The sequence below is a fragment of the Falco rusticolus genome, chromosome 1, assembly GCF_015220075.1.
Source record: "Falco rusticolus isolate bFalRus1 chromosome 1, bFalRus1.pri, whole genome shotgun sequence".
Lineage (NCBI taxonomy): Eukaryota > Metazoa > Chordata > Aves > Falconiformes > Falconidae > Falco > Falco rusticolus.
In genome coordinates, this window is record NC_051187.1 from 2,357,979 (window position 1) to 2,380,072 (window position 22,094).

Sequence of the window (22,094 nt, forward strand, 5' to 3'; positions counted from 1 at the left end):
GGTTATTTTTCTTGGGTCTTTTAGTTTCTTTTTTTTTCATCCTCAGCCTCCTCTGCACTAATACAGACTCTCAGAGAAAGACCATTTACTTGCTCTGTTGTCAACGCATCTGGACGTCTTGTCAAAACAATATAATTTTACTTTGTAACTTTTTGACACTGGTATTTATTGCACCTGTCTTTACTCATGATTTATGACTTGTCTGGTGAGTATTACTCTACAGCTCCAAGTTTACAATACCAGATAAGTGAAGCATTTGAAGTCCCGAATGGACTACAGATTTATAGATGTATATTTCTCTCCCCTCCTCCAAAAAGGGAAATTAAGATGAGCATTTTCTCCCATTTTTCTGGGGTGGTAGAAATCAAGATAATAAAAAATTTTTTGGAAAGGGGAAGAAAAAAAAAAAAAAGAGGAGAATAGTGCTATCTGCTGCTGTCTCTATTAGGAGGAATACAGTCCAATGATCTTTGTTAGGGGAGTGCTCTGCAGTCAGAGTAGGGGTTTATTTTAATTAATTGCTAGCTGGCTATCGCTACAACATTTTAACACCCAGAACTATGTGTCAGTGATAGGGACATCAGCATCATGCAAGTTGTAGCATTTGGAAGTATCCATCAGTTTGACATTCTGAATTATTTGGTTTGTAACACACTTTCTAGATTAATACTAGCTTCTACTTAACACTGAAACCTTAAGGCCAAAAACGTAACATCTAAACTTTACCTACCTGAGTAACCTCATTGAACAAAATGGGTTTATTCACACGCATACCGTTAACTGTGTCTATGACAAACTGTTGTAGAATGTGAGTCTAAATATTTGATAAAAGTAACAATCTTACCTTGTAAAAAAAACCATTTTTTCTTTTCTTCTTTCATTTTAGAACACCTAAATTTGGGGCCTAAATAAACTTGACAGTATCCCTTAAATATATAGTATGCTTGAAAGGTATTTATTATTCTACTGCTGTTAAAGCGGGTCTTTCAAATTTGCCAGACTTTAAAACAAATCCGGGCTTCCTTCCTAGTCAAGGTTCTTTTCAAATCTGATCCGGTATTGCAGATGTAACACAAGACTGTTGACACAATTTGGTTGTCACAATGTAAGTACGCGTCCAGTGTCTCTCCCATCTAAGCCAAAACTACATGTGAATGTGTGAATTCAGATAAAATCGTTTTGTAAACATATGGCCGCTTTCTTTTGTCAAAATTTCATTAAATTATAAAGGTACTTGACGGGGTTTGCTATTGTAATCCCCTAGGGATATATGTATCAGTGAGATTCCCTGTACTGATCCTTTGATAGAAATCGGGTGGAAATGAGGGACTGTTAGCTCTAGGGAGCTCTGGAAGGAAAACCTTACATTTCTATTCCAAGTATTTTTCAGTGTTCGATGAAAAACAAAAACAAGAACAAAAAAACCCAACCACCCTCTTTAGGAAGGGTACATGGTAAACGCCTGTAAGGGAAGGCAGAGAAAGCCCTTGCTGGCCAGGCTGCTGTCCCAGATACAGCCGGTGACTTCCCGTAGCAAAGCGCCGCGGGCCCTGCTATCGGGAGGCAGCACGGATTGCCTCTCGTGCCCCAAACTTTGCACATTCCCGAGTGCTTTGATGGACTGCCAATGAAAATATTGGGCAGGCATCGACTGTGCGGTTGCCACGGAGATCTAGTAAGCCGGGGCAGTGGGAGCACAGATTTTCATCAACAGGACTTTAACAAAAGCCTTGATTCAGCGGCAAGCTCTTAGGTTAGATGCTTCTGGGCTTTAGCAGGGTACACAGAAAATGGTGAATTTCCTACCGAGCTTGCTAAGCAATTGCAAGTGATGATTCCTTCAGGGAAGAAAGCACAGCTCTACCTTTCTTTCTGATTCAAGCCTGACCTTTTTAATTCTTGCTTGCCCTTTAAAATAAGAAGTAATGAGGCTGGCTCTGTAACAGTCAAATGTAATTCATTGCCATTTGGAGATATCTGCCTTAATAGATTTTGGGGCCATAGAATTGGTGCCATCCCTTTTGATACACATTCTCATCTCACAGAAATCATTTCTTGCTGCTTTGAAAAGGCAGCAAAAATACCTCACATTGTTGTGACAGTGGCCGTCTTGGGGGACAGAAAATCTGTCTGTACATAAAACTGGTTACCCTTATATTTGTTACAGATAAAACTGTAATGTCTTGTTACCATTAGAGTGCCTGATGGTGGTTTGTGCTCGAAAGGGCTGAAATGCAGAAGATCTTGACAGAGTAGATGGCAGACAGAAATAACAAAATGAGGTATTTCCAAAATCTCCCCATTTCAGCTGTTGTACACGGAACTGTGCATGGATTCATATTGAATTCTGAGGTTAATATATTCAAAAACCACTAAACTCATTGAATGCACTTTCAGACTTTTTTCAGTAACAACCAGCAAGTTTGTGGGACAATTTATTGTATATTAGCTGATGTGGATTTGTACTTGCAAGTCAGAAGTAGCTGCTAGTAGGTTTAAAACCAGAACTTAGGAATTTTGTGACTGAATATTCCTTAAAAGTGATGTGAGTAGGACTGTTGCATGTAGAAAAACCTAACATTTCATTGTCTTGTAAAGCTCTAAAGGCAGAACAAATATAATGTTAAAATAAGAAGCTTGGTTGTTTACAGATTTCCATCTAACTAGAAATATATTTTCAGGCACTTAGAGCAATTAAATTATACATCTTGATAAACAAGCATGAATTAAGTGAAATTTTATACAAAGTTTAAATGAAACTCAGGTCTTTTAAAGACCATCTTAGGAGAATTTGTGGAACACCAAACACTAACAATTTCTCATGTTCTAAAAATTAAAGTGCTGGTGTTGTCTCCTAGAAGCCACAAAGAGATTGGTTTTCAGGTTCAATTAGAGCAAAGATGAGACAAAAATACTTAATCTTTATTCACCGCCATTCGACTGAGCAGTTAGGTGGTGGGAGACACCATCCCTGACATTCAGGAAGGAAGGACAATCAGAGGAAACAATCATCGCAAACACATGCCAAGGTTGTAATAACAGCTAACAGTTGAAAGGGACAGCAAGCTTCATGCTCCAGTCCTTAAGAGTGTCCAGCAGAGATCAGACTGTGACCTGCTCTATGGACAAGTTATTCCACAGTTCTGCACCCTCTGGAAGTCCTTAATCCTCCCTTGAAGCCACTGCCAATGGAGGCTGTCAGTCAAAAACTCCTGGTAGATAAGCTCTGGCTCTGGCTTACCATGTTCTTTTACATTATCACCAAGCTGGGGAAAGAATTTCAACCCAGAATGCTCATTGCATTTAAATTATATGGAATTTTGCTGTTATCCTCAGTGTAGCTGGACTTGATCCAACGCATGAGGCCTGAAGGAGCTTTCACTGGCATTAAACCAGAGCATCCAGGATACTGTCTGGAACTGGCAGTTACTTCTGTATGCATCTGACTTGTCTGAAATGCACCTAACCAGGCTAGCCAGTTAAAAACAAGCTCTCAGTTAGGGACCTGAGAGATCAGGATGTAATCTGTAAGGGAGAACCAGGTCAAAGACACTTTGGTCTGGCTCTGGTTTGTCAATGAGCTGGCTCTAAACGAATTATGACTCCATTAACACCCCCATCTTATAGGTAGGCTGAATTATGTAAGCACACAGTCCTTCCATTTCTTTTAGAGATGATAAGAGCGAGTGAATTCTTTTTGTCGAAATTGGGAGAAAAATCACATCGCTACTCATGCTTAACCAACTCAACCAGTGCGTTGCCAAGCCTGTGACATCATCACTGGCAACATGCAAGCTTCAGATTAGAAGTAGCCTGATGACATCACCCTTCCAGTTTCTATCTAACAGATGGTTTCTGTATATTGTGTAATTTTAGATCATTATTCATGGTTTTGGTCAGTATAATTCAGGAAGTGAAAAAACTGCCAAGAGAAATTGACCTGGAACTAGTTCAAAGAGACTAAATTATTTTATTGATTAGACTCCTTAGCTTTCATTTTCCAGCAGAGCCATCATGAATCATCGATACACAATAATATCTGAGTAATTTCTGTGTGAGCTGAATTAAGTGCTCCAAAACAAGGTAAGCTTTGAAGGATTAGGCCTTCAAGCTGTTTGAAAACAAGATAGCTAAGAAGATTTGCTGGACAGTCCTGAAAGGGGGCCAGAAGCTATTTACTGAGGCAAGTGGTTTGTTTGAACTGGATTTTTATTTATTTTCATATTATACTTGTTGACTTCATATCCTTCAGCCCTGCTCAAAGGCTTGGGAAAGGCATGTTTTTCACCAACGTGAACTTGGGCCAGAAAGGAAGGACCTTCTGAGAGGCCTCAGCAGGCACAGCCCCAGCACTGAGATAAAGCACCGCAGGCCTGCCAGAGGGAGGGGGAAGCATGGAGGGAAGGGGGTAAGAAAGGCTGGGGAGTCTTCATTACAAAGGTTCACAAGAGAGTGCAGCCATGCAGGAGCCTTAGTGTAAAAATACGCAGAGGGCAGCGATGAGTGAAACTCTGCATCATTTGCCTAATATAAACCCACCTGCCAGGTGCACACATGGCGCTGAGCATGCGGGCTTCCCATTGGAACATGCTTAAACTGAAAGAAGTAGATTTAGATGAACTACTAGGAAGAAATTCTCTATGAGAGTGGCGAGGCGCTGGCACAGGCTGCCCAGAGCAGCTGTGGGTGCCCCATCCCTGGCAGTGTCCCAGGCCAGGCCGGACGGGGCTGGGGGTAACCTGGGCTGGGGGGAGGCGTCCCTGCCTGGGGGGGGGGGGGGGGGGCGGGGGGGTTGGAGATAGGTGATCTTAGAGATGCCTTCCAACGCAACCCATTCCACGATTCTATGCCATGGTAGCAGGTTTCATTTCTAACTGATCCACACTGGAGAGCAGGATCTACCCCAAAATAAGCAGTCTTTGCTCAAATCAGAAGTGGGGGGCAAAGGAAAGAGAGACACTTTTCTGTCAAGGTACTCCAACACCACTAACTTTTAGGTAACTTCTGCCCCCAAGACAAGTCGTAAGAATGGGTATGGGGCTGCTAGAATACAGTTTCCTTGTAGTAGTTCCCTAAACATATTTCATGTTTCAAACCCGTATTATCAGCATTAAACAGTACTGAAGCAGGCCATGAGGATTTTAGGTGGGAAGAGAGATCAAGATCTTAATGGAGCAGCTGAAAGCATCTTACCCCCTTTCTCATCATGGCTAAGAGCACAGCCAAATCACCAACAAATATCTCCCAGACTTACAGAAGGAATACATGAAGAAAATATTAAAAAATTGGCAGCGGTTTCCTATTACTAGCGTGCTGTTCCCCACTTAGGTGTGTCTATGAAGGTGTCTTGTGCAGGAGAACTCCAGCAGTTACAGAAACCAAGTGAACTTGAAAATGGTCCAGCAGCACCAGCAGCACCCCGATGCACCCCATGGAGTGTACTGACGTGCCACCCCACATGCAAAGGCTTGACACAGCAGAAGGAAGGCAGTTTTGAGAAAGACTTTCTAATTCAGAACAACAGTAAAGTGAGAGATGTTGAGGGTAGCCTGGCCTTTCCCAGTTGCTCTGTGGACTGACGTGGTTCTCTGGCATTGCAGCCAGCAGGATACTTGGTGCAAGCAGAGATGCTGGCCAGGATTTTGGAAAACGAGCAAAAGAAAAAATGGAAACAATCCCAGTTCAGCTTTAGACCTTGTTCCCCCATTGTGATACCTGAATATTGCTCCTGTGTAACTCTGATGTCCTTTGAAAATGATTTGAACAACAACAACAAAAAAGATACAGTAAATACCAGGTTTGTCATTTAGTTCCCTAGTATTTCCCTTTTCGTAGAACAGTATGGATCATTGCATTGCAAACAAGGCACCTTAATTGGCTTATTTTCAAAATGAAATGTTTAAGATCCTTATTATCAGTAGCCAAGCTCTTCCGTAAACTGGATGTATTCTTGCCTTAGGTTTTTATGAACACCAACAAAGCACCTTACCCTGGCCAAGTATCTGTTACCTTTACAATAACTAAGTTTTCATGTCTTTGGTGAGATCATTTCATCATTTATTCTCCACGAGAAAAATCTCCAGTTTTCTAAGAAGTTAACCTGAGTACCACATTGAAGAAAAACAGCAAAATCTGGGCTAACAACCTTTCAGTTCTCTGCTGCACGTCAGAAGGTGCAACAGCTTCTCTACAGGCATTTTCCCTCTCTTTTCCTGTTACGTTTAAATAAAGAGCATTAAGATTTAAATATGTAAAATGCTTTTAGCCCAGGCTCAGCAGGCATGGAGCTTTAAGACAATCACTGCTCTCAAGTATTTCTGAACAGAAAACCTACTTGTGGAAAGATGCAAAAGTATTACTTTTAAGTATGTTAAGTTCCACATATTACTTGTACACATTAACTTCACCATGATTTTTAGAATGAAGTTCTGGAGATTATTAAATGCTATTTTACTGAATGTCCTCTTGCCAAAATATTCTGGGTTGCCAATTCTAAATATTTAGGGAAGACATCCTAGTTTTTAATTAAAATCTTTATGGGGAAAAAAAATCTGGCCTTGCCTTTCCAGTCAGAGAAATAAAATATGGCATTTAAAGCCTGTCTCTTTCCATCCTAAAACATATGGTTTGACACAGTTCTATTTTGTGAGAATACTTTACAAGTTTGGGTTTTGTTCTAATGTAAAATTAAAACAAATTTTAAAGCCTTGGGGTTGGCTGCAAAGTAGGAAGTGTTGTTCAAATGCCAAATTTAACACCTAGTTTTTGTTACTTGAGTTTCAGGTGCTGAGGTTGCAAAAGCTAGAGGAAACTCATTTTTAGAGGATTTTAAAAATTTGAGCCTCTCTTCTGTGCTTAATGCAGACACGCTGTGTTTGGCATACTGCAAACAACTTGTCGCCCCTAATACAGCTGTATGTGCAACCTGATGTCATCTGTGCAATCTGCTTTTGGTGGGAGACGTGGACGGGGATTATAAGTGGAAGGGATATACCCAGAGCATTTTTTCAGGTGGACTGAAAGATTCTGCAATACATGCATAGAGAACATTAGTTTTGACTGCAAGAAGAGCATGTCTTCCTCCAAAGAAAACACCTACCTAACTACTGTCTTTATTCTTTCCTTCATTTTATTCTTGTTTACCAAAAAGAAGCAGAATTGTAAAATAATTCTATAGTAGTAACATTGCATTTTATCAGTCTTTCCAAGCTGATAACAACCTTTTCCTAAAGCTGCTTTAGCAGAGATTATCAGCCATGATAAACTACTTTGCACTCTTATGTCCAAATAATAATACCCAAAATCTTGAATGAAAAGCCAAAATATTTTTTTTTTCCATTTTAGCAAGTCAAATCCAAGAAAGCCTGATCACAAATCTCAGTTGTGTCAACAATGATTTAAAATGACCTGTCCTGACCTGAGGGCCAGTTAAACTACAACATCTAACTTACTCTTCAGATGATTTTATTATCCAGGTTTTCATAAAGACTAATCATAAGAGCCATAAATATATTCTGAGAAGATACTCCCTCTATATAAATATAACCAATTGGAAAAATATTGAAAATACTTTCTCCAAAATTATGGTTTTTATTAAGAGTATTTGTTACTGAGAATAATGTTTAGCCTTCAGGTTATTTGGGGATTTTTTTTTGCCAGCTGTTCCCAAATAAGAAAAAAATCCTTTCCTCTTTCCTGATTTCAGTAGCCAAATGAAAATTCAGTGTGGTGATCAAGATATAATTCTGTTTTCTTTCAAAGCTCATGCATTAAGTACTTTCTTCAAGCATTTCCAGACTGGATTGCATCCCTTTCTGAACATCCCGCTTCAGGAAGGTGAAAAAAAAAAATCCCACTGACGTTTTTCTTATCAGTTGTGTGAGGATCAGCTCGGGGGTTTTGTAGTATTTAGCACACCACATGGAGGAGACAGCGTGGATTTGGAGGAGGATGTCTACAGATAAGATATTTCCCTCAGCTATGTTTGCCAAACCACGTAACATGCTGATGACTGTTTGCTTTATCCTGTTTCAATATGTTTTGTCTTCATTTTCATGCTCTTAAAGGAGAAAATCATGCTTGAAAAAAATGGGGAGAGGATATTATATATGATTTTTATGTCCACATATTTGCTGTTATTTAAGTAATCTAGTGAAACGTTGGCCAGCTGGAACAGGGGAGATGATGTTGCATAGTTCTCCAGCAGTGACCCTTGAGGACTGGAACAGAGTGGTGTTACAGCCAGAAGGGAGCACTTTTGTCTCCAAAATCCCTTGGAATAGGTTAGGTTTTCTTGCCAGTCTGCAACTGATTGAATCATCACAGGTCAGTGATGACTGTGGATAAAGATTTCCTTTGAAGACGTCAGGCTTTAGAAAAGAGTACAATAAATTCCCACACATCGGGCTGAGTCAAATTAGCAGGACTTAAGGGTCACAGCTGGTGTGAAAGGAGTATTTGTGGGACCTAAACTGACACCACCATTTGGAGACATACGCAAAGTGCACCAGAGTCATGCTGTTTTCAAACATTCTTCACCTGAGGCATGCAAAATGGTTTGGTTTTTTTTTTTTTGGGGGGGGTATTTCCCCCCTGGGCTTGCCCTGTCCCCATCTATCCTTTCCCAGGGAGTCAGAGCCCGTGCAAGCTCCACCACAGTGTCTGAAGCATTCAAGTTTCAGCTTCATCTGTTGTTCAGGAGGGTCAAGGTGGAGGCCACCAGCCTTCTAACTGGACTAAACCAGGTATAATACAGGGAAGGAAAGATCAAACCACCCCACAGAACTTCACCTTCAGCAATGTCATGATGCCTGATGAAAGGTTTTGTCTATATATTGCCAACTCAGACTCAACATGCAGAATATTTTATGCAGCGTTCCTGGTGAAAACCTACTGATTTCACTAAAAACATTACAGTGACCAGTGAAATGTACAATCCATTAACAGTGGCTGAGGGAATATATTCCTATAAAGGAAGTTGTCATTCAGAGCTGGGGAGGCAGAAGGTTTGGAAGATGATTCTTCCTTTAATTTCTCTAAATTAACTCCAAAATTCAATATCAAGGCTAGTTACAGAGTAAAAATATATATATATATATATATGAAATGTTGTTTTTCTAGACCTATTTATTTTGCTTGTTAATGGAATAAAATAGTTCCCAGCTGTGCAAAGTTCTCATTATGTTCATTACTTATAATGCACCTCAATGAGATGATTAATTCAGCACACTTGCAGGCCCTTCATTGAATGCTGTTGATTAAGCAATTATGTTAATCCACTTGTGTTTGTTTTCCCACTGCTCTGATGATGGTTGGGACCAATTTCTTTGCTGAATTATTCCATGTATATGCTCGAAGTTTTGCTAACATTTGCAAAGGCCAAACCTACAATTCACAAACAATGTGAAGGTGAAAATTGCAGATTATTTGTCTCTAGTGTATTTTGGGTTGCTCAGAAGAGCGCTGGACTTTATTTTGATTCCTTCTGGCTTGGGCCAGCTCCTGGACAGGAGCAACATAGATTTTCTGAGTCTGCTTTTGACACTGAAGGGGTAATTTCAGGCCAAGCAGAGATGAATCTTTTCATTTAATTTGTGTGTTCTTGTATTGATTGTATTCAGTAGTTGATTTGATCTTTTATTTCCATGAGCGTGATAACAAAATGGGTTTTAGAAATGTTGTACAGATGGATATGCAAGTAACCCAAATATCATGCCATTCAGAGTCAGAAACCCGGTGTTCGCAGGAGGAATATGACAACCTCTCCATGTGATCAGCACCATGAAACCCGAACAGTTATTCCTCTTATTTGTTTTCCATTCAGTCTCCAATTTGATTTAAAGCAGAAGATGATTAGAGAAGGGAAGGATATTCTCCTACTTTTAGATGAAAGTATTTTTGTCAGTAACAAAAATGGAAAGGGAAACACTGTGGCAGGAGAAATATGTAGTAAATTTTAACAGTCTTTGCTCAGCTTAGTTGGATAGCGCAGTGGTTCTTTAAGTATATTTGTCAGTTACCTACAAAGACATGTGATGGAAATATTTTCAAGAAGCCAGAAACATCCTGCCCCATTCAATATCCTCAGCTCTCTGGGTGTCCAAGGAACCACCAGCGATCATTTGTAAGGGTTGTCGTTTACCGTTCCGCCAGCTTAGCCAGCCACGATTGCCAGCTTCAGTGGAAAGGAAAGGAAAGGCGGATCCGAGTTATACCTCAACAGACTAAACAGTAACCCTGCAGCAGTGCCCAGCTTCAGGTTGGCCAAATCATTGGTGGATCTCATGAATAATAGACACATGAAAAATGCTAACAGACTTCCCACCCATCGGAGGAGCCAAAAACCAAAACGCAAAACATTAACACAAGCCAAACCTGCACAAAACTACCTATCCCAAGAGACCTTTGATAACTTTTGAGTTCCCCATTTGGAAAAATTACGATAAAGCAGCAGCTTGTAGATGCAAAGCAGCAAGATTTAGTGATCTCCTCCCCCAAGGCTTTCTATTTTTGCCATTCTTTTCCTTAGCTTTTGTATTGCAGTGTATATGCATAACACCTCCACCAATATTTTCTGCATATAGACTGTCAATGACCACTGCTTTTATTTTGGGAGGTCCATTTCCGTAGCAACAGCTCATAAAAGATACTAAATAAAGCTTAGATCTCCACAGCTCGGGTTGATATATTATATATTGGTCACTGCAGTGAGCTGACGGCTTTCCTGCAATGTGGCCTGTGTCTTTTTTATTATGTACATTCTTGGTGAGTGTTGGGGAGATTGATCCCATTCTGTTATCCAGATTTTAAAACAGATGTGTGGGAAAAACGCTGCAGCGGGTGCAGGAAAGAGGTGCAAAGAAATCCAGACACCTCAAGAAACAGCCTTTTAGAGAGACCTGTTTAGGTTTGTCAAAGAGGACTGAAGCAGCACGATAACACTGTAAAAATACCTTCACAAAAGGAAAGCACGAGTTGCTAAATAAGCCTAAGTCTAACAGAGAAAGATTAGTGTGATTAGCAAAGGGAACTAGTAAGGAAGTGATAAGTTCTCAAAGTCTTCTTGTCTTCAGGTCAAGAGCAGACCCCTTTCTGGTAGGGATGTTCTAGCTAGAGATTATTGACCTTGGTAGGAGGCTACGGGAAGAAATTTAATCTTCTTGATGTCAAACTATACAATTTAAATTATATTTGTCTATCAAGAGTCACTGAGATGGGGAGGAGGGGAGAGGGGAAAGGATAATTAAAAGCTAGCCTATTGTCCTCATATAAATGCATTGAGAGGAAGCATTTCTTTTTTTCATAAACTTTCCTGTTGGGAATTAAAGAAAATAAAATACAAAAATCAAATAAAGCCTGAAGGACAGTTGGCAGCTATAGAAAAATCTTTAACATTACTCTAATGAATACTTTCCTTTGTTCTTTCCAATTCCTTTAGAAAACAGCATTATCTGGTCTTTTCTATTAGCATTGTAACTCAAAGGTAAATCAGAGAACACCGTCACTTCTCTGGCATTCAATACCTTGATCTCTTTCATCTTTCTCCCCCCACCATGAGAGGAGGATTCTGTAATTGTGATTGGGTTGGGGTTTTTTGTGGGTGTTTTTTTTTTTTTTATACAACTGTTTCAAGGAACTGAAGGCACCAAGTACTTTACAAGGCAGTTAAGTACAGTGTGGAATTTGCTCTTAATATTCATCCACATGTTTTATGAATTTCCATATTTGAGTTTAAGCCTGGATTTTAAAGCCAGACTTGTTTTAATTCATTTATGTCTTAAACTCCATACCAGTTTCTATGTTCTCCTATTTTGGGAAACCTGAGTTGAATTGCTTAGCAGAGGAGAAAATGGATCAGAATTCTTTCTTCTCCCTAAAAACTGCTAAAATTGTGTAGCCAGCTGTTACTCTGAGACCGAACTCCCATCAAGTTCAGCAGAAAGAGATTGCCATAATGTAACATTAGAAATCATGAAAATCCCAATGGGCACAAGAAGGTGTTGAAGGGGGGTCAAGGAGCACGATAGACATGAAAAGGCTTTTTTGCAGCTGGTTCCTTTCTCCTATCAACTGTACAAAGGCGAGGGAGAGGGAGGGCGGCAGAGAAGTGAAGCTGGATTATGAAAGGGACACGCTTTCCATCCATGTTCAGGAAACCAGTGAGACAAAAGGCACACAGCAGCAGCCACATGGCAAGGGGGCTTCAGAAAACAGGCTGCTTCCTCTGTTGTTTCCTCAGAAGCCCAGGATCCATCGCTTAGTTTGTTTTTCCAAGGAAATAATTAAAGATGTGGATGAAAAAAAAAAATTAACAAAAGACTGACCCTTCCTCTTCTCCCCCCCCCGCCCCCCTTCCTTCTTTTTTCTGCCTGCCTGCTTTAAGGGAAATCATTTTCATACCCCCCTTCCGCTCTCCATACACAGTGACAGCCCCGACACTGGAGCAGAGATTGGTTTACATCCCAGTAGAAGGGAATACTTAAGGAAACCTTTGGCAGTATTATGGATTGAAGTGCAAGGAGATGGTTTTATCAGGAGGCTTCAAGGCTATTATTGTCCAAATAAACACTTGCCTTGCCAGACATGATCTACAGCTGCTGCACCGAGACCCTTGAATTTCATCTGAATTTCAATCTCCCTGTCCTTTTTGCCTTTCCTACTTCACTGTTCTCAGACCTGAATAGCCTACTGTACTGGATTACTTCATTTTTTCCATCTTAATAGGCTTCACGAGGCTCCGACTCCTGACTTCCTGCCCCCGACTCTAGTCCCCACTCCATCTAGATTTAGGAAGCTTTAACACGTTTGGGGTTTTTGCTTTCTTCCCAGTTGCCAGGGGACAGGATGCTCCCCCAGACGCCGCTATCGCGATGCAGCACTTTACTGCTGACCACAACTCTGCTGTTTCAGCACAGCAGAAACCCACGGTGATACACAGCCCCTCACATGCACTAGGTGGACAAGTTGCTTGAATCAAGTAAGAAGCAGCCGAGCCAAACATCCCAATAAATTTGTTAAATCCTTATCATTTTCTTTCCTTACCCATGTAGCTCCCTAGTCCCACAAACAGACATATAAGTGACAGAGTACAGGAGAAAGAGGAGTTTCTGCAGCATTGCTACAGCATCAATAAAAAACATGGAGTGAAACAGTTCACCAAAAGATCATTTCAAGGGCAGGACTACAGAAGAACAGCCAGAACAAGTGTTTCTGGCTGGAATTAGGAGATTCTTTCTAGAGAGATTCTTTCAGAAAGAAAACATAACAGCAAATTGGCCAGGAATGTAAAACTCTTCATATAATACCATAAGAAATCAACTTCTGTTTACTGCTTTTTATTTTTTACCCCTTTTACTGCCTCCTCATCTCACTCACGTTTTAGAAGCTTCCTACAATTTAAACATCCAAACTACACTTATGGCTTCAGACACTTTAGCAAGAAACATCCTCACCACCGAAGCCACTGAAAAATCTGGGTATTTCAGTACCTCGTAGTGGATGGGGTCCAGCACCTACCCGAGCATCTCCCCTTCACAGCTGAGCGCCAGCACTTCGCGGGGACAAACTCTTTCCACGCTTGCTTGGGTGGGTTTCTTGACCCCAGTGCAGAGCAGGGATGTCACCCTGAGCAGTTCCCAAGAAGGCAAAGCCCAGCAGACCCCAGAGGAGCGTTGTACTGGGGTTTTCCTCTGGCATGCAATTGCCCACACCTGGGTGCTCAGGCCCACGTGCTCATCTGGCCCTGAACCAGCTCCAGCTCTGACCAGTCTTTTCACCGAGGCATTTGGCCTGTGGGTAAAATACTCTGAGACTTGTTTGTAGCATTGTTTGATGTTCTAATTGATTTCCTTGCTTTAATTACACTACTTTTGGGAGATACATAAACTGTTTTCTAAAATAAACACAGGAAAAGCAGCCTTCCAAGAAGGGGAATCTTTCTTTGAGCCTCCTAAGATTTAGGCTAGTAGTAGCACACAGATTGATACCTTAAATGCACTATTAATGCTGTTCTAAACTAGTTAATATCCTCACAACAACTAGAGGCGCAGGTTACCTTTAGGTCTGGTAAATTGAGCTCCCACATTTTAATCCGTATCAAAAAATCAGAAGTATATATTTCTAGTGTTTAATCTTGAGAGCTACGAGGCTTGAACTGCAAATCTTGTATCCACAGTCCAGGACTTCTGAACTTTGTCCCTAAACTCAGTATCATTTTTTACTCTGGGTACTGATCTGAGTATTTTGCTTCTCCCACCAAGAGGGTTCAGACCCGTGGCCTTGCTAGAGAAGTATAAAAAAAGAAGAGCTGAACCACTAGGTTCAAGATCTTCAAACTTCAGTTTAGAGAACAGATAACACCCTTTTCTTGCCCAAGTTAGAAACTGTTAGTAAAACCTCATCCCTCACTCTTGTGCACACGTACAAAGACAGGGTATTTTATGTACTGTTATTACAGGTAACATTTGGGAGAGCAACTGTGTGGCTTACGGCAAAGAAGCCAAGCTTTAAAGGAGAATTGGGTTGTGTCCAGTACTGGTACCCAAATTGCCCGTGTGCGGTGAAGAGTTAATAAACTGGGTTTTCTCTTTGCTTTTCCAGCTATTATCCTTCTTTCTGAGTTTTGTGAAGGCAAATTTTGTATCCCCAGTGCACCTCTGACCTGCAGTGGTTTCGGTAGCTCCTCCATTAGGCTGCAGATAGGGGGGTTGCGCTGGGATAGCCCATAAAGACATCCTCAGATGGGCGGCTCTTGGGCTACAGTTCAGCTCGCTGCTGCGGGAGGCAGGCAGACTCTCTGAGTGTGCAGGTTTTGTTTGTTTTTTATACCTGAAAAGCAAGACTTCATAAGTTTTGCCTTTCAAGCCTTAATCTTTAAGTTCCTCACTTCCCACCACCTACTCAAAAACTGAATGCAACATTTCTAAACCACTTCAACTTGATATACCCCATTTAGCTTGCTAAATCTAAAGAAGCCTTTCACAGTTCTCCTGATGATGGGCATCAGCGTCAAATGTAGCATGTGGGAGCCCCTTGCTTTGAATTTCCTTGGGGCATAGACAAGCCATGTTGTTCCTACACCTTGATGAAATGATGAGACAAGAAGGAACCTTGTCTAACTTTGCCGACTTTGGGTCTGGGCTTCAAAAGCTGCTGTCAGCCAGGAAGGGGGTAGATGTTTAGGCCATTAAAATTTTCTCCTTGATTGGTCTGGAAAAATAGAGAGCCTTCCTTTCATGCTAGCAAATGCAATATACATATGCAAAATAAATACCAGTTTAGTTTCTTTCTGCACTGCACTATACTACAAATAAACAGACCTGTCCTTCATGGACACACCAGCAAGATTCCTCCAAATGTAGCACGACTTGCAGAACTGTAGGACAGTTGTTACAGTCCTCGACGTCGTCAGCACATCTCTATCTGTTTTCCCATGAAACCGAAGTAATTACTGCCTTAATGCATGCCTTTAGTTGGACCATGATCCTACAGATATGATAATAAAATGGTCAGGATTTGTTATATGTGTGTTTGTTGCCATTTTTTAAAAATATATACCTGAGATTCAGCCATGTGCATGACTTTTATGTCAGCTTGTAAGAGGTCAGTTTTCAGTCTTTCTATTAAAAATAATGATTCAGAACACTGCAATCCAAGATAAATGCATCTAATCAACTTCCAACCAGAAATGCTATCTATTTAATTTTTTTGCAGGTCTCTCTGGTAGGGAATCATAAGTCATTCATCTTTGCTTGGTTTTTTGGCAAGTACCCATAGCAGGATGCTCCTGATTATATTTAGTAATTCCATAAACTATTGGTTTCCAATAAAATAAGGGAAGATTCTGAAAAGGTTTTCATTCCTGTTATGGTTTCTTAGTCTCTTTGAAATAATCTCACTATAGGGCTGAAGCAGGGTACAGTTTTTCTCCTTTGAACATTGCTTAGGTAGATACTTTCATCACTATGTCTTTTGTTGTATCATCTTGACTCTTTCTCACCCCATTTTGGGAGCACTACCATCTTGAAAACATCAGATTTGACCTGAAACCAACAGTAAGCTACATCTGATAACAAGTCTCCATGTACCTGTGTGGTCTGATGTCAGAGAAATAGCTTGGAAATGGGAAATCAGATGAAATTACATGATTCTTATCTTTTTTCCCCTATAGAGGGCATGAGCTGCTGATTTAGAAGTTGCTTGAAGTGAAGGGGAACTGGAAAAAAAGATTTTTCACTAAGTTTTCAGGACTTGTAGCAGATATTAGCAAGGGGCCCTAAAGTACTTATTAGCTATGCAAGACTATTGTTTATTTTTACACAGGAACTAAAGGAGAAAGTATCTGTGCTTATTTTTCTTTACTTAGCTAAAGAAATTGTATAGCTTTTTGAAAGGGTTAAATAATTTCCTCCTTTCCTGCACTCCTAAGGCTTCTCTTGCGTGTGTGTGTGCGTGCATGCGTGAGGTTCCCCACTAACCACAGCTCTGTTTTTGAAAAGGAAATTAAAATGAAATACATCAGGCATGCTGGGACTTCACACTTCAGAGAGTTATAAAGCAGCATCGCCTCTTTAAATTGATTGTCACTTTAACTGCCTACAGCTACTCTTCAGGAAGGGAGCTTCAGGTTTTACTGTTCTTAATGGGACAATATCTCTCTCCCAATGACTTAATTTAGGTTGTGCTGAAACCCCTGCTAAAAGCAGGACAGTTAATATTTCATTGAAAATGCCTATAATGTCAGGGGTAGCAATGGCGAGTTACCTGTCAATCTGCAGGAAAACCATCCTCTTCTCCTGGGGATGTGCTGGCATCCCATAGTAGGATGGGGAAAAGTGCATGAAGAATTCCATGTGCTCTCAGCACTGAGCCGCTTTGTCTCTTCAGGGTCTCCAGCTTCTCTTGCGGTGTCATCGTTTGTGCTTGCACAGTTGTTACTTTCATGATAGCAAGCTGATGAAAGAGCTGGTAACTCACGTATTGTAAATACTGCAAATTAAAATGTTTATTGGCCGGAGAGGACATGCAAGCAGGGAATTCAGACATGCTCATTTCTGCAGTGCTCATTTCTGGATCCGTTGTTCCTCTTGGAATGCAGGTGAGCAATGGGCAGGGCAATGTGAAGACCTCTAACGAAGAACCAATGGTAGCTTTAATAGACAAATAGCTACAGTCTTAGAGTTATACCATAAATTGGAACATGTATGCATGTTGTACATCACATCGTCAGCCGGTGTGAGCTTTTGTACTTCCTTGATCACAAACTCTAAGGAGTTTTGACATCGTACAGCATGAGAGATGGTGTTTCCAGGATTTATCTTTAAAATCAGGGGACTCTCATGGGTAAAGGGAGAACTCTTATTGTGAGCTTAGCCAATTGAACTATTTGTTTCTCCACCACAAGAAAAAAAAAAGGAAATAGGAAAAAAAAAACAAAAACCAAAATACATGTTTGATGATTGGGTTCCACAGAGCACAGCGCTCTGGCACTGAAATACCAGACAGCCAACGTGGTGAACTGCAGGATGCAGCAATAGTGACAGGAACCTGAAGCAAGCTGGGACACCAAGGCTCCCATCCGCGTGCCCCAGGAATATTATCTCTTAAAGATCCCATCTTGTGCATAGCAAACTGGAAAAAAAAATTGAACATAAAAAATACCCGTAAATAAATTCTAAAATGTTGATGAAATGCAGTCAGGAGCCAGATGCGGGTGGGAGGCAGTGCCAGGAGCGCAGCCCCTGGAGCACCGGAGCCGCTGGCTGAAGGGCAGACGCAGAGCAACAACGAGCACATTGTCCTGCACAGGCGAGGGATGGGATGCTCCTCACACAGGACCGTGTAGCCTGCTACCATTAGAGTGAAATATTACTATTTTGAAATATCTTGTTGAATGTTAGATGCTTTAGGGACTGCCGAAACCCTAAGGACTCAAAGTTACACCCGGTAGTTAACGTTTTATTATTATGGAAGGATATTTTCCAATTTTGAAGTTGTGGGTTTGACATACACATCATCTTAGGAATTTATTTGACGGACAAATGCTATCCGACCCAAACTAGGCCATGCACATAAAGCTTGCTGACAATGAGGCTGTGAGTTACTTGCGATGCTGCCAGATAAGAACTGCATATTAAAATGAAATGAGTAAAGTACCTTTCAAAGAAAGTTGAAGCAAGCATTCACTGTATTTCAACACAAAATATTTGGTCTCTCAAAACTTGTTTCTACTGTTATTAAGTCTAAATTTTGGACCTAAACTTGTGTTCATTACAGTATCAAATATAAATCAATCAAAAAGCTCCCCTTTTCATGATAATGCCTATATTTTATTATAGATACAGCTATTAGTCATCATCAAGTTTGCATTTCCTGAATGTCGATATATCAAACCATATCCAAATAGGAACATTGAAAAAAGATATTTTCAAATTTTAGAAGCAAAGGCTTTAAGTGATAATTTGTGGTTTGGATGAGGGGTAACATACTGACAGAGAAAGGCGGCAGTATTGCAAGCTTTATTATCCTGAAGTCTCATTTCAAAATTTGGGAACACAGTTCTAGTTTATGAGTACAGGGCAGAGGGTAGCTAGTTAAGAAACAGCATTAATATAAATCATAGCTATTACAGAAATCGAAAGCAGGTTATGTTTAGGTATTTCTAAGCCTCTAGCTTTAGAGAAATAGGAAATTACATCTACACACGCACACGCACACACACACACACGCACGCACACGCACACGCGCACGCGCACGCACACACACACACACACACAGATGCCAGAAGAAAAATACAGTGTCCACTGAGTGTCAAGGAAGAGCACTGGATACATTTTGATATACTGCAAAAGTGAAATCTGTGTGGCAAAGCCATTTGAAAGGAAGCTGAGGCTCTCCTGCTACTTCATTTCCCTGGTCATTCCCCACTTCTCTTCCCACATAATCTGCTGAGAAATCAAACTCCAAGAAGCTGTTACCAGCACAGTGCTGGAGTACAATAGCATATGTGGCACTTTGCCCTTCCCAGGGACGCCTGCAGTGGAAACCTCAGTGCTTTGTATATGGCCTGACAGCAAAATGAGATGAAGATTGACCAGAAAAACCTCTTAGAATAATGGGATAAGTGGAAAGGATTTATCCAAACAGGAAACATTCGTTTTCCACTTGTGTGGCTGCTCATCGTGTCCATCGCTCACACACTCCAAAGCATGTTTACCCGCAGTTCTGGAGCTTCCAGCTCCTCTGCTCGGTGCCTGCTTGCCGTGTCATTACTGGGCAGATGCTGCTGCCTCTTTTCCCACCACTTGCCTCGGGAAGGGTCGCTAATGCACCTTCTGGCAAAAGTTTGTTGGGCTGGAGCAGGAAGGATGGGATTCAGCATGCTTTTGGGGGAAGACATCATAAAAATCAGAGCTAGACTTCAACACTTCAACACTTGCAATGTGGTGTATCTGGAGTTGGAAGCATGTTTATGTGATTGTGAACAGACATATATATATCTACCTTATGCTTATAAGTGTATATATATGTGGTTATGTATGTGAGCATATTTCCTTTTCTCCCTGCTGAAATCAGAGAAGAAAAACCCCAAAACATCAGCATTATCTTTTACCTGAAAGAAAATATCTGTTTCTCACGGCAGGAAAGGAAGCTTCGAAGTTTGAAAGCGTGACAGAAATATGCGAAAACAAAAATCTAGAAGGTGCCTCCGAACTATCCTAGTGGTCTTTTATTTAAATCAAACAGGCTACCAAATGACTTCTGAAAGCAATCTCGTAAGTGAGGGGATTCGTCCTCCTGACTTTGAAACATTTTCATAGTCAAATACTGGAATTAAATTTGAAACTTCTGGAGGTCCCCAGTTTCATGGCCCCTTATGTTTTAGTTCTGGGCGAGCGAGGTGCGGTACGGAGTGTGCTTCGCTCAGGGTCTGCTGGGACAGCCCGAGCCCCCAGCGCTGCGGAGGCAATGCCCTCGGAAGCTTCATCAGCTCCTGAAGGTACCATGCCTGTGGGCTGCAGGGGGGCAGCCAAAACAGAGGGTCGAGAGATACCAGAGACAACAGTGATGGTTCTCCAGAGGGCATCTGCCTTTCTGTGAACTGTCCTCTGACCTCTCCTTCAAGGAAGAGAAGAAAAGCAGAATACATCAGTAGCATTTTTTAATGTTACTCTCCATTCTGCGTTATTGCAGAAAAGTAATTAAAATCCTAGCTGCTGACTCTTTCCCCTGGGATCAAATTTTTACTGGAAACGAAAAGGAAAGGTGGTTGAACTGTGGAAACATTTACCAGCTGCAGGTATAATACTGTGTCTGTTGTCAGAGTGAACATTTCATTGGTTTATTTCTGGAGGATTATTTAGAGGGTTGTGGTCTTACGTCCAGGTCTCAAGAAAAAAAAATATAGCCTATGAGGTGTGCCTTCTTTCTACAGAATAGTGATTTGTTATGTGTTTGTCTGAGTTAAATATAGCAGCCAGTCATTCTGCACAGTCCGATATTTTATCCTGCTAACTTTTAAAAAAGAAAAAAAATAATAATATTCTTGTTTGGATAGATGAAAAAGTCAGCAGAAAAGCCACAGTTCCTAGGTTTGATTCTAGGCTGGTTCAGGTGCTTAGTGTTATAAAATGCAATCAGTCGATATGATCAGACAGTGTCAGCTGTATTTCGATGCTGCCTGTTGACTCTTTTGTTGCCAGCGATGATCCCAGCCCCGGTGAGGTGCCCAGCGTTGGAAGCGACCCCTGCTACTGCTTGGGTTCAGTCACTTGAGCATGTGAGAAGTGGCGCGGTGGCAGCTGGTGGCTCCACGTAGTGTCTGGCTGCGATCGGTCCCAGATGCCATGGGAAGGGTGGGAAAGCAGCAGCGGCACGTGGTGGGGGCTCAGCAGTGTGGTGTCTGTGTGACTGGTCTGTGCCTCCGAGTTGACCTGCCGGCCACTGCAGAGAGGGTTTCAGACTTGAAGGGGAAAGAACAGTCGTGTCTTATTGAACCCACCTTGATTTCGTGGGTGGGTGGAGAAAAATGTGGATGACCCAACTAATATTTACTTGTCCTTACTGACGGTCCTGTGTCACATTGCTGGGTCTGCTGCTTGAAGCTGACGGCTGCAGGCATCCTGCAGAGTTCCCGGGTCAGGATGAAAGAAATAATAGAAGTGTTATACTGCATTGGTCATTGAACAAGTTTGGAGGATGAAGCAACTTAAGAAGTTAGGTAGATGGTGCTTTCTTGTTTTTAACGATGTTGGGGTAATTTCCTCAGACACCTTTTCTTTCATTCTTGAACACAGATTCAGTTTTCTACAGCTACGAGTAGTCGCTGCTACTGCAGGAGGCTTCAGTTGTGATTACAAGCTTCACTGGGAAATACCAGCTTAATAGCAGTATCTCTGAATGACATCCAGCAGAGATATTTATTTTTCCTCGACAAGATTTATTTGGCTCCCATCCAGGGCTCAGCCTTTTCCCTGTACTCCTTGAATTTTCCTGGAGTTGCCCACTTTCCTTGACTGCCTGCATTCACAGCTCTGGCATGAGCAGCCCGCAGCCAAGTACATCTCTCTGCACGAAGTGGCCTGCCCTTCATTTCTTATCACTTTGCTTAAGGAACTAGGTCTTGTATCATTTCATACTCTCACTATGCCACATATGCTGGCATACTGCGTTTTCTTCTTAGATATCATTTCTGCTATCGACCTTTACATTCTCGTTGCAGTCTGTAATGGGATAAAGACACATAGAGTAAAATACTGCTGACTTTGGGCATGAGACTATTTACTTAAGCTAGCTGAGTTACATATTTTGGTTTAATAATTACAACCTTCTCCTCTTGCATTAATTTAGTGAACCCTACTATTTTCTCCCACTGAAGCCCCAAAAAGTGTTTACACAGTTCAGTCCTCCTCAGGCTAAACACTGATGTGATACTCCAATAATGGGAATCAGTGCAAAGATCACCGATTGGTTATTTTTTTTAATGATCTTTGAATGAAGACTATACAGAGAAGACCACGAGACGTTGTCTGTAGGCTGGAAAGAAGGATTGAGATGGTTCCTGTCTTTAAGGTGCAGACATGTACCTCAGCTCACTT